The following is a 14,388-nucleotide window of genomic DNA, read 5'->3' on the forward strand; positions in this document are numbered from 1 at the left end:
TTTTCTTTTTCCTAAACATTTGTTATTCTTTAATTTTTCTTTTTTCTGAGTATTTTAATTGATTTTTTTTCTTTTAAATAAATTTATTTATTTTAATTGGGGGCTAATTACTTTACAATATTGTAGTAGTTTTTGCCATACATTGATTGACATGAATCAGCCATGGGTTTACATGTGTTCCCCTTTCTGGACGCCCCCTCCCACCTCCCTCCCTATCCCATCCCTCTGGGTCATCCCATTGCCCCAGTCCTGAGCATTTGTCTCATGCATCGAACATGGAATGGTGTTCTGTTTCACATATGATAATATACATGTTTCAATGCTATTCTCCCAGAACGTCCCATCCTCACCTTCTCCCTCAGAGTCCATAAGACTGTTCTATGCATCTGTGTCTCTTATTCTGTCTCGCATATAGAGTTATTGTTACCATCTTTCAAATTCCATATATATGCATTAGTATACTGTATTGGTGTTTTTCTTTCTGGCTTACTTCACTCTGTATAATGGGCTCCAGTTTCATCCATCTCAATAGTACCGATTCAAATGTATTTTTTTAATGGCTGAGTAATATTCCATTGTGTATATGTACCACAGCTTCCTTATCCATTCATCTGCTGATGGACATCTAGGTTGCTTCCATGTCCTGGCTATTGTAAACAGTGCTGCGATGAACATTGGGGTACACGCATCTCTTTCAATTCTGGTTTCCTCGGTGTGTATGCCCAGCAGTGGGATTGCTGGGTCATATGGCAGTTCTATTCCCAGTTTTTTAAGCAATCTCCACACTGTTCTCCATAGTGGCTGTACTAGTTTGCATTCCCATCAACAGTGTAAGAGGGTTCCCTTTTCTCCACACCCTCTCCAGCATTTATTGCTTGTAGACTTTTGGATAGCAGCCATTCTGACTGGTGTGAAATGGTACCTCATTGTGGTTTTGATTTGCATTTCTCTAATAATGAGTGATGTTGAGCATCTTTTCATGTGTTTGTTAGCCATCTGTATGTCTTCTTTGGAGAAATGTCTGTTTAGTTCTTTGGCCCATTTTTTGATTGGGTCGTTTATTTTTCTGGAATTCAGCTGCAGGAGTTACTTGTATATTTTTGAGATTGTTTGTCTGTTGCTTCATTTGCTATTATTTTCTCCCATTCTGAAGGCTGTCTTTAATTGATTGTTGTATTTCACTTTTTCCTCTAGTAACTTGAAAGCCATACATGCCATTTCTATCAATCGTATTATTAACATTTTAAAAAGAATAATTGTTCACTCAGGTTCAAAGATAATTACTATCAATTCCACCCTCTTATAAAGTACAGTCTTAAATGATTCTGTGAACTATCTAGTTTGTTCATATCGTGTTAATAAGTTTATCTTGTTTAATAAGTTTATCTTATTTGTTTATGTTTACCTCAACAGACATAATGATGATAGTGTTTTACTGCTCTTGATATTCAATCCATGTTTACTATTCTTTCTTATCATTTATTTTGTATTTCAGAACTAATATAAGTATCCCTCTCCATTCTTGCCTCTTTCCCATGTTTTGGAATTTTTTTTATTAGTTTTTAGTTTGTATTTTACTCTTGATCAAAAACAAGAGTAAACAATAGAAATTTTTTTTCTATTATGTAACAAAAATAAATTAGTATATATTTTCTCTGAGCATTTTAAAGGTGTTACTGTATTCAATTTTTTCCTCTTTTCATATTTACTATTAAGTTATGTCCTGTGTGTGAATTCCTCAGCTATAATCTCTTTCTCTTTGTTTTTAACATCCATTTTTTTTTTTTTTTTTGCTTTACTAAACTGTCTCCTAATTATGTCTAGCTTGTTATGGGATTAATTTTATTTATCTTTATTGTGACAGTGACATCAAAAACCTGAAAATTCATAAGGATAAAACTGATATGGTCATCAAAATATATTCAAAAGAAATACATTAAATAATATTCAACTCCTGTTTATGAATTTTATACAAAATAGTAAGAATACTAGGGAAGGAGAAAAAATCTTTAATCTGAAAAACATACTGTGAAAAAAATACAAAGGTAAAAAAGAAAACTACAGCTAACATCATTAATAGTGAAAGGTTAAATGCTTTCCCTGTAATACTGGGGAAAAGAAAGATATCTATTAATACTACTTCTATTTAATACTTTTCTGGAGGTGCTAAAATGTGCAATTAGGTAAGGAAATGAAATAAAAGGCTAGTACGCTGGAAGTAAAAACAAAAATTGTGTTTCTTCCCAAATGAAACAATTATGCACACAGATAATAAGGAACCACAAAAGAACTTCTAGAACTTATATAAGTTTAGTCATATGATTTATTTAAAATCCACTGTTTCTATATATTAGAAATAAAAGTATAATAAAAATTTTAAAATAATATCAGTTAAAACAGCATCTCAAAACATGAAATAGTAATAAATTAGACATCTGTGAAAGACTCTTTGCACCTAAATCTATAAGGACTGCCCAGCGAAATGAAAGAAGACATACATAAATGGTAATATTTAGCTTGTCTTTGTGTTGGAATCATAGAATAATGTTCAGGGAGAAATTCTTCCCAAACTAATTAGCATATTAAATATAATTCCAAACAAAATATAAGATGAAATTTTGAAGAAACTGAAAAGCTGGAATTAATATTTCATATAAATATGCAAAGGACCCAGAAAAGCCAGAATAATTTAATTTGGGGCAAGAATACAGTGGAAGAATTACAAAACCTGTTTCTGAGACTTACTAGAAAGATAGAGTAATAACAACTGCTCACATAAGGATACACATATAGAACAGTAGCCTACAATAGAGAGACTAATGATAAACTTTCACATGTATAGCTCATTTATGATCTGCAGTGATATCAAAGTATTGGAACAAATGGATATTCATATTTTTTATACAAAGAACTTTAATTTTTATCTCACATATGTACAAAAGTTAGATTTAAATAATTCACAGACCTAAATTTAAAATGTAATACTATGAAATAAATAATCTATGAAATAAAAGTATTCTATAAGGAAATATTTGTAACTTTGGAGTAAACGAAGATATCATTCAGAGGACACATAAAGCACAATCCATAAAAGTGAAATTTATAAACTAGGCTTTATCAAGATAAAAATCTTTGAAAGATAGTGACAAAGGAAAAGAAAATTCACAGACTAAAAGTTAAAGAATACTAGTTTATATAAATATGACAAAGGCTCATGCTCAAGAATATATAAAGAAGCCTTTAAATAATAATATAATAGAGAAATTAATTTGACTAATTTAAATTAGAATTTTTAAATGATAATTATTTTAAGAGACAGTTTATAGAAGATATAGTCAGCTATTAAGCACATGAAAAAATGTTCAGCATCAGTCATCAAGTGAATAAGAATTAAAATCACAGTAAGATATGGCCACAAACACACTATAATAGAAAAATTTGAAGTGACTGATATCAAATGCTGTCAAAGATTAACTGGAAGCAAGCCTTTGGAAAACAATTCGTCATTTTCTTATAAATTTACACATACAACCCAACATAAAGAAAATGTTCTTTATTCTCAATAGAGAGAAACTAAAAGCATATCAAATTTCTATCATCAAGCACAAATGTAAACAAGCATGTGTATATGAGTGTCTTTGTGTGCATGTATGTGTGCACACCACAGCGGACTCCTAGTCAACAATAAAAATTTAAAATAACCAATTGCTCATATATATTGTTTGGATGAATCTCAAAAATAGTATACTGAGCAAGAGAAGTCAGATACGAAAAGGCACACTATTAGCTTCGGTTTTTATGAAAACTAAATTTCCATAATATACCTGCTTGTTTACTGTAAATGATCTGTGTGGCAGAGAACTGCTTTTATTTCTGCTCAATTTCAAAGAGCTCTATTTAGGTCTGTAGCTGCTTCCTAGATTTCTGCTAATACATCCTAACAACCTTACTACAAGGGCCTACACAAGACATGTTCAACTTTTTCCACTTCCTTTAAGTCTTGGTGCTCTGAACTACTTGGATATAGCCAATCTAATGACTCTGCTCTGTCTCAGGTTCTTTCCTTAGAAATCTAAAACCAGGTACAAAGAACCTTCATAAGGAAACTTACTAGAATTTTTGCACATGTGTAGTTTAACAGCAATAAGAAAAACCTGATTTTGAATAAATATTTATTATAAAAGAAGGTAACTGCTAGCTTTACTAAGTTTTAACAAAATGATTCTCTCAGATTTTAATCAACATTTAGTAGCAAATTATTAATAGAAATTAAATATCAATAGATTATTGAAAATATACTTATGGCAAAATAGCTGTATCAGGAAAAGCTCTCCTATGTATAATTAATTTTATTATACAAACTAATCATTCTTATAGATTTTTGTATTAATGTGGTTTGAAGTTAATTTAGATAATTATGAATAACACAGTATGACAAATGCAGTATATCTAAGGTTACAGCTTCTGAATCTTTAAATTTAGTAAACTGACTGAGATAAGAAGCAGAACTATACAGGCAGCAGTTTTCCCTCAGATAATAGAAGACTGAAAGTTAAACAAATATGCAACATTTAAAAAAAAAAAAAACCTCATTAAATACAGAGCCAAACACTCCAGAATTTGGTGACTGCCAAACATTCCAGGATTTTGTGACTATTGTCATATTCAAAATCAGTCTCATTTGCTTACCTCTGAAATATTAATGCAAAATTTACTATAGCTCTCTGAAAAGACATAACTGAGAAGACATAAATAGACAATATTCTACATAGACACAGAAGTAGTGTTGAAGTTGATAGGAAAAATAAGAAGTAACTCAACAAGTAAAATTAATCTTCTGATGTAAGATGAATGCATAGTGTGGTATATGAACACGAGCATTTGAAAGAATATTAAAAATAGATCTGTATCAATATACAAAACGTTTTTAGTCTAAATAGAAGTGGGATTAAAAATGACAAACTGTCAATAGAAAGAAGAGAAGACAGGGTATGAGGGCAAAGTATTCAAAAGTCAGAGACTGAAGGTTTCCCATGCCAAAATGTAGGATAATTTTGAAACCCTAGTTTCTATGACTGTAGGAGGCACCTAAGTATAAGTACCCTAAACAAGTTTGGCTGATAGAGAGACTGTAGTGATTTAGCCATATCATCATTAGAGGACCAATGTTCTTCAGTTTCAGGAGGTGAAGATGTGTGGGGAACTTCAACATTTCAGTAAAAGCAGCAGTATCCAGAGGTATCAGACGGTAAAGAATCAGCCTTGCAATGTGGGAGACCTGGGTTCGATCCCTGGGTTGGGAAGATCCCCTAGAGGAGAGCATGACAATCCACTACATGATTCTTGCCTGGAGCGTCCTCATGGCAGAGGAGCCTGATGGGCTACAGTCCATGGGGATGCAAAGAGCTGGACATGACTGAGTGACTAAGCACAGCACAGCACATTCAGAGGTAGCCATATATACTAAAACAAAGTAGAGAACAGAGAATAGTGGCAAGAAATTCAGGAAAACCCAGTCAGTCCCCTCCAGGAACACTTGCAAAGGAAGGGCTATGTGAGATTATCTCACAGAAGGGATAGAGACATCAAGATCTAGCACATCAAACTGAGTTAATACCTGCTCATCACATTTAACCCTACCCTATTCTGTCCCCAGTGTTTCTCATGATATACTCTGCATATAAGTTAAATGAGCAGGGTGACAATACGCAGACTTGACGTACTCCTTTTCCTGTTTGGAACCAGTCTGTTGTTCCATGTCCAGTTCTAACTGTTGCTTCCTGACCTGCTTGATAAAAGTGAAAGAGGAGAGTGAAAAAGTTGGCTTAAAGCTCAACATTCAGAAAACTAAGATCATGGCATCCGGTCCCATCACTTCATGGCAGAGAGATGGGGAAACAGTGGAAACAGTGGCTAACTTTATTTTTCTGGGCTCCAAAATCACTGCAGATGGTGACTGCAGCCATGAAATTAAAAGATGCTTACTCCTTGGAAGGAAAGTTATGACCAACCTAGGCAGCATATTAAAAAGCAGAGACATTACTTTGCCAACAAAGGTCTGTCTAGTCAAGGCTATGGCTTTTCCAACGGTCACGTATGGATGTGAGAGTTGGACTATAAAGAAAGCTGAAAGCTGAAGAATTGATTCTTTTTAACTGCGGTGTTGGAGAAGACTCTTGAGAGTCCCTTGGACTGCAAGGAGATCCAGCCAGTCCATCCTAAAGCAGATCAGTCCTGGGTGTTCATTGGAAGGACTGATGTTGATGCTGAAACTCCAATACTTTGGCCACCTGATGCGAAGAGCTGACTCATTGGAAAAGACCCTGATGCTGGGAAAGATTGAGGGCAGGAGGAGAAGGGGACGACAGAGGATGAGATGGCTGGATGGCATCACCGACTCGATGGACATGGGTTTGGGTGGACTCAGGGAGTTGGTGATGAACAGGGAGACCTGGCGTGCTACGGTTCTTGGCGTCGCAAAGAGTCGGACACGACTGAGCGACTGAACTGAACTGAACTGATTATGTCCCCAATTCAGTCTGACTACATCAGTAGAGAATGAACAGTCAAGTATGAATATATTGTCCTTCCCCTTCTTGAATCCATGTATTTTATAAAAATTCCATTATCCAGCATGAAAATACAAACAAACAAGGAAACAAATACACAAAGACACCACCACTAACAAAACACAAAAGATGAAAACTGCAAAGATGCAATGTGAGTAAAAATAAACCAAATCTTTAAACATGATGTGCGTTGACCTTACTACAAATTTAGGATATTTTCAGATCCCCATCCTGCCCCTTCCACTTTGTTCCACTAGTCTTTGGTTCATTCTGCTGGGGACATGGGTCAGTGTTTCTCTCCTTTCCAATTCATTTTCCAAGTTTCCTTCTACCACCCACTCTGTCGGATAGAAGTCTCAGGATTAGAATCTATCCCATCCAACAGATGACTACATGGAAATGTAGTGAATTATCTATGTCTAAATTTAGATGTAATCTCTGGTCATGAAGTCACAGTTTGGGCTGCTATTTTGCCCCAAATATCTAATGAATTCACATTTTCTCTTTCAAAGAGGCCAACCTCTTTCTCATCATTCCACAAGCATTTAAAAGATAAAATCTTTAAAGATAATGGGGACTTCTCTGGTGGCTCAGCTGGTAAAGAACCTGCCTGACAGTGCAGAAGATGCTAGAGACTCAAGTTTGATCCCTGGGTTGGCAAGATCTCCTGGAGAAGGAAACAACCTGCTCCAGTATTCTTGCCTGGAAAACTCCACGGACAGAGAAACATGACAGGCTACAGTCCATGGGGTCGCAAAGAGTTGGTCACTGAGCACAAGCACACACACAAAGATAATGACTCCCCACTGCCAGCCATTTTGTCCTCTTTCTGTTATGGCAGTGATATAGAAAGCGGATATCCAAGTTATCTTTCCTAATCGAATGGAATAGAAGTCCATATATAGAATTCATGCTGATTTAGTTAACAATTCATTATTCAGTACTACATGTTGATGCTTATTCAGTGCCAGATACTCTGTAACATATTGAAAACACACTGGTAACAAGACATATAAAATCCTTATATTCATGGAGTTTCATTTTTAAAAGATGAATAGGTATTAAGAATAACTAAAAATATTAAAGGGACAATTACAGTGGGAGATAGAGACAAATAGAGGGTTGTGAAAAAAATATAGATGGTAAAATATATTTTCTAAGGAGATAACATTGTTGAAACTCATGTTTAAATTAGTTATAAAAATTAACTATGGCTATCAGTAGCAGTATATTTTTACCATATTTATGTAACATAGTGTGAATTGAAGAGAAAGTATGTGGCAATATTTATCTATGTATCCTGTAAAATTGGATAATTTAGCTCTAAAAGAAATGTATTAAAATTGCTGGGAACTTTATCAAATATGATTTTTGTTTTTTGTAAACCTAGGCAAAATAAGAGAAATATGTTTCCTATTTGGTATATCATATCTTATCCAAAGATTTCTGGATAACTTAATTCATTCTCCTTTCATATTAAAGTTATAAAAGCATAAGCAGTAATTTTCAATGTACTCCACATTGCCATCAATAGTATCATGGAACTTAAATGATAATTTGAAAGAATTCTTATATTTTCACTTATTGCACCAAGTTATTCCTATTATTGTCTTCTAATATAAAACATAGAGGTAGATACAAATTTCTGATGACAAGTCTGTTTCTTCCTTTAGGCAAAATTTAGGATACATTAAGTGATTTTTCTAAACATTCCATTATTTCTCTATATTGCTGTTTGTTTTTGAGATATAAACAATGCTTTTAATTATGGCTTGCATATCACAACAGTACAATGTATAGTTATAATGAGGAAATGATGGCCTTGCTAACAGAGCCTGAAGACTCCTAATATTGTTTCTCTCTCCATTCTTCACAGCTCTCATATTTTAAAATGTGACAAGACACCATTCTCTTATGTTTTCTTCCCCACATGGTTATATAGGTTAAACTTTAAGGGAATATTTTAGTTGCTACTTATGTTACTTATCCATGTATATGGATACATATGCTAATTGTATCCAAAATATAACTGCAAAAATACACAATGTATATGTAAATATTCCATGTTATTAGAAATCTGAATAGTAAATAATAAATGTATTTGATAACTTACAGAACAGACACAATTTCTTCTGTAGGTGTCTTTGTTTCTTCTTATTGTCAGCTAACCTATAAATATATAAAAAATTATTCAAATCAAGCAAAGGGATTCAACAAAACTAATAGAACCATACAGTGAGAGCCTTATTTAATGAATATATACAGTGATATCCTGCTTATGCAATAGTCAAAATAAAGTTTGATATCTCCTTAGAAATAAGTAACAGAAAACTTCTAGAACAATGTTTAAAACCCAGCTATATGTCAACCTGAGATTGTTACATTGCAAAGCAATGTATTTGATGAAATATACTGTACATAACTCTAGTGTCCTGTATTTACAAGTTTAAAATATTTTATATATGTTATTTCATCTAGTTTCTAGAGCAGTATTAAGTGAGAAAGGATTTGCTATAATTCGGTTATCATAGATTTCAATTGAGATATCTAAGGTCCAGTTATTTCATCTTTTGTTTCTCTCTTAATTTCATACAGATAAAATTGATGGCACAGTTCTTAATTTGTGTGTCAAAATAACTCTGGTGCCTGAACCAGGCCAAGAACACCATAGAAATAAATGTGTATGCTTGTTGAATGAGTTAATGAATGAAACAGTCAATAACATTTTCTTAAGGTCTTAAGCAATTCATTGCACTATTTCAGGGCTCTCTGTGCTGTATCACTGATTATCTACTGATGTATTCACTTTCTACATAAACAAACAGAAAAGTTGATTGGTGACAAAAATAAAAGTAAATAAAAATAGTATTCCAATATTCTTAAAAAGTAATGCAATTGTGTGATCTAAAAGTCACTTCCATGCAGCTAGTTAAGCAGTTGCTTCCTGAATGAAGGGTTGTTCTATTTTACTGCCACCGTTTCATAAAACAATTTGAAATATATGGTTGAAATACACACTATTTCAATGATAAATATATATGTGTATATATAAACGGGTCCATATGGAGGTAAAATTACCCTACTCTGTTTGCTTTATTAATGAAAATAACTTCTATACTTTTGGTGGTGGTTTAGTCACCAAGTTATGTCTGACTCTTGTGACCCCATGGAATGTAGCCTGCCAGGCTCCTCTGTCCATGGGATTCTCCAGGCAAGAATATTGGAGTGGGTTGCCACTTCCTTCTCCAGGGGATCTTCCCGACCCAGGAATTGAACCCAGGTCTCCTGCATTGCAGGCAGATTCTTTAGCAACTGAGCAACAAGGGAAGCCCCTTGTCTACATTTTTACGCAGGTAAAATTTAAAAAGAGTAAAATACAGATATTTTATCTCTTCAGTTCAACAAAGTTTAATGATTGCATACACACATCATCAATGACCTAATTAGAAGGCAGAACATCTCCATCACTACAGGGAGTTCCCTCATGCTCATTTGTTCCATTTAGCTCTCATCTTCCTAGAATGTCAGTGTGATGATTTCCACCATTGGAAATCAGTTTTAAGTATTGTTTTTAAATTTCATGTTAATAAAATAATATACTACTTACTATGATGTGACTGATTTCTCTTATCCAACATTAGATTTTTGAGCTGCCCTGTTTTTCTGCAATTAGGTATTTTTTAAATTGGTGAGTAGGATTCTATCATATACATTTAGAAAAATGTATCTTCCTAATCTCTTGTTAGTTGTTTCCAGCTTAAGGCTTTTAAACTTATAATGCATATTTATTTATAACTGTATTTCTTAATTTGCTTTTAAGTTTTTACAGTAGCCTTTTGATTTAGATATTTATGGAATTAATTTAAATTTTCATTTTCTAATAGAAACATTTAAGCCAAAAATTCAGTTTTAACATTATTTCCACAACATTGCACAAATTGTAATACATTGTATTTTTATTATCATTCACTTGAAAATAATGTTCCTTTTAGAAACCTAGATTACATTAGATGTGTGTTAATCTTCAAGTGGGCTTCCCTGGTGGCTCAGAAGGTAAAGTGTCTGCCTGTAACGTGGCAGACCTGGGTTCGATACCTGGGTCGGGGAGATCTCCTGGAGAAGAAAATGGCAACCCACTCCAGTACTCTTACCTGGAGAATCCCATGAACAGAGGAGCCTGGTACATGCTCCTCTGTCCATGGGATTCCGTATAGCCCTGGTACAGAGGAGCTATAGTCCATGGGGTCACAAAGAGTCGGACACAACTAAGCAACTTTCACAATCTTCAAGTACATGGACATCATCCAGCTAACTTCATATTTAATATAACAGATTTTCTTTTGCTTGGTCAGCAAATATGTACTCTGTAACACAGCAATCATTTTCTGAAAATATTGATACTAATTTTATGGTCTATCTTTTGTTTAAAGTTTCATGTTAACTCTAAAAAATGGTTACACTGCTGCTGTTGGGTGATGTATTCTAAAAGTACGGATTAGAGCATTTGTTTTTAGTACTATTGAAATCCTAACTGATTGTTCTGAATGTTATATATGACTACTCATTGCATTCATATTGATTAAAAATAATTTCTATAATTTAAATTACAACTGTGGATTTTTCAATGTTATTTTTTGCTCTATGTATTTTTCTAATTTTGGTATTAAATAACATGTTTTATTTCTGATACTGGTTGTGTTCTCTATCTTTTTCTGATATATTTCAATGTTTATCATGGTCTTATCAAAGATATAACTATTCTGTTCACCAATTTTTCTTATTATTTTATCTTTTTTATTTCATGAGTCTCTTCTCTATTTTTTCTGCTTTGGGTTTCATTTCCTTTTATTTAGTTTCTTTAAAAACTATTTTTAAAGCAGGTTTGAGTTCCCAGTAAAACTCAGAGGAAGAAAAAGAGATTTCCCATGTACACATGAATAGCCTCCCCCAATATTAGCAACCACCCTAGTACTGTACAGTTGTCCTGAAGTAGGATGGTGCTAGTTATTCGATTTTGTTCTTATCTTTCAAAATTATGTTGGCTACACAATTTTAGTATTGTACATTAAATTTTTATGGTATCCAGTAAAAACTTTTAGAATCAGTTTGCTAAGTGTAAAACATCAATTACCTGGATTTTTAATAGTACTGCACTGAATCTATACATAAATCTGAGAACGGGTATTTTGACAATATTACTTTTTCCTATCATCACTGTAAATGGATTATGTCTCCATTTTTTAAGTTTTTCTTGGATTTTTTTCAACTGAGTTTTATAATCTTTGACATATATGTCTTGTATATATTTTGTTAGATTTATACCTTAGTATTTCATTTTTTGATGCTGATATAAATAATTGTTGTTTTCAGTCTCGAAGTCGAGTCTGACTCCATGAACTGCAGCATGCCAGGCTTCTCTGTCTTTCACCATCTCCCGAATTTGCTCAAACTCAAGTCCATTGAGTTGGTGATATCATCCAACTGTCTCATTCTCTGTTGCCCCTGTCTCCTCCCGCCCTCAATGTTACCTAGCATCAGAGTCTTTTCCAATGAGTCAGCTCTTTACATCAGGTAGCCAAAGTTTGGGAGCTTCACCATCAGTCCTTCCAATGAATATTCAGGGTTTATTTCCTTCAGGACTCACTGGTTTGATCTCCTTGCTGTCCAAGGGACCCTCAAGACTCTTCTCCAGCATTGCAATTCAAAAGCATCAATTCTTTTGAAAGATGGCACACAGCCATCTTTATGGTTCAACTCTCAAATCTTACATGACTACTGGAAAAACCATTGCTTTGACTGTATGGGCCTTTATCCACAAAGTGATGTGTCTGCTTTCTAATACGCTGTCTAGGTTTGTCAGAGCTTTTCTTTCAAGGAGCAAGTTTCTTTGGATATTATGAATGCAGTCACATTCTGCTGTGATTGTGGAGCCCAAGAAAATAAAAGCTATCACTGTTTCCACTTTTTCTCCATTTGCCATGAAGTGATGGGACCGGATGCCATGATCTTTGTTTTTTGAACATTGAGTTTTAAGCTAGCTTTTTCACTCTCCTCTTTCAACCTCATCAAGAGGCTCTTTAGTTCCTCTTTGCTTTCTGCCATTAGAGTGATATCATCTGAATATCTGAGGTTATTATTTCTCCCAGTAATATTGATTACAACTTGTGATTCATCCAGCATAGCATTTTGCATGATATACTCTGCATATGGTCACCTGATGTGAAAAACTGACTCATTTGAAAAGACCCTGATGCTGGGAAAAATTGAAGGCACGAGGAGAAAGGGACGACAGAGGATGAGATGGTTGGATGGCATCACCAACTCAATGGACATGAATTTGAATAAACTCCAGGAGTTGGTGATGGACAAGGAGGCGTGGTGTGCTGCAGTCCATGGGGTCGCAAAGAGTCGGACACAACTGAGTGACTGACCTGAACTGCATGTAAGTTAAATAAGCAGGGTGACAATATACAGCCTTGTTGTACTCCTTTCCCAGTTTGGAACCAGTCAGTTGTTCCATGTCAGGTTCTAACTGTTGCTTGTTGTCCGCATACAGATTTCTCAGGATTCAGGTAAGGTGTTCTGGTATTCCCATCTCTAAGAATTCTCCAGTTTGTTGTGATTCACACAAAGGCTTTAGAGTAGTCAATGAAGCAGAAGTAGGTTTTTTTTTTTTTTTTCTTTTAATTCCCTTGCTTTTTCTGTGATCCAGTGGATGTTGGCAATTTGATCTTTGGTTCCTGTGCCTTTTTAAAGTCCAGCCTGTATATCTGGAAGTTCTCGGTTCACATACTGTTGAAGTCTAGCTTGAAGGATTTTGAGCATTATCTTGCTAGCAACTGAAATGAGCACAAATGTACAGTAGTTTGAACTTTACTTGGTGTTGCTTTTCTTTGGGATTGAAATAAAAACTGACCTTTTACAGTCCTGTGGCTGCTGCTGAGTTTTCCAAATTCACTGACATATTGATTACAGCACTTTAACAGAACCATCTTTTAGTATTTTAAATGGCTCAGCTGGAATTTCATCACCTCCACTAGCTTTGTTCATAGTAATACTTCCTAGGGCCCATTTTATTTCACAATGAAGTAAACAGTATTGTGTTTTTATTTCAAATTCCACTCATCATATTGTGTTACACACACACACACACACACACACACACACACACACACACACTATGCTATGCTAAGTCTCTTCAGTTATGTATGACTCTTTGTGACCCTTGGATTGGAGCCCACCAGGCTCTCTGTCCATGCAATTCTCCAGGCAAGAATACCGAAGTGAGTTGCCGTTCCCTTTTCCAGAGGATCTTCCCACTGAACCACCAGGGAAGCCCTATTGATATGAAATGCGATTGAATTTTTTTAGCTATTTAATTTGATGAACTATGTTAGTGTATTTTAAAATGCTGAACCAGTCATGAATACTTAGAATAAATCTATGTATAATTTATACATAGAAATAAATGTATACTTATTTTCATACAAATTTTAAAATGGATTTTATAGGTTTCAGGATTTTTCCACCTATGCTCATGAGAGATATACTCTGTAGCTTGCTTTCCTTACAGTATTTTGTCTGTTTTTCTGTACTAGGTATCATATAATGAGTTAAGAAATATACCTTCTGCTTTTACTCTCTGAAAGGGAATGCAGAGAATATCACAAATAAAGAAAATGATTGGTATAATATCTTCCTTAAAAGTTTGGTAGAATTCATCAGTGAATCAATCTGGGCCTGGTGCTTTCTGATTTGAAAAAGTATTAATTCAATTAATTCAACACATTCAGTATTAAAATTTTCTATTTCTTCCTAT

The 14,388-nt window shown here is 34.2% G+C and overlaps 1 protein-coding gene across 4 annotated transcripts in view; it reads right to left on the reverse strand.

The window, feature by feature from the left end:
• The window catches only part of EDIL3 (EGF like and discoidin domains 3), a 1,139,470-nt gene that overhangs the window by 936,104 nt on the left and 188,978 nt on the right, over window positions 1-14,388 (reverse strand). For all 4 annotated transcript variants that reach the window (XR_014057553.1, XM_081503905.1, XM_081503900.1 and 1 more), the window contains one exon: window positions 8,683-8,738. The gene's annotated coding sequence lies outside the window, so the exon portion shown is untranslated. The remainder of the gene's footprint in view (window positions 1-8,682; window positions 8,739-14,388) is intronic.

This window comes from Giraffa tippelskirchi, chromosome 6 (genome assembly GCF_054371585.1).
Source record: "Giraffa tippelskirchi isolate mGirTip1 chromosome 6, T2T-mGirTip1v1.2.pri, whole genome shotgun sequence".
NCBI lineage: Eukaryota > Metazoa > Chordata > Mammalia > Artiodactyla > Giraffidae > Giraffa > Giraffa tippelskirchi.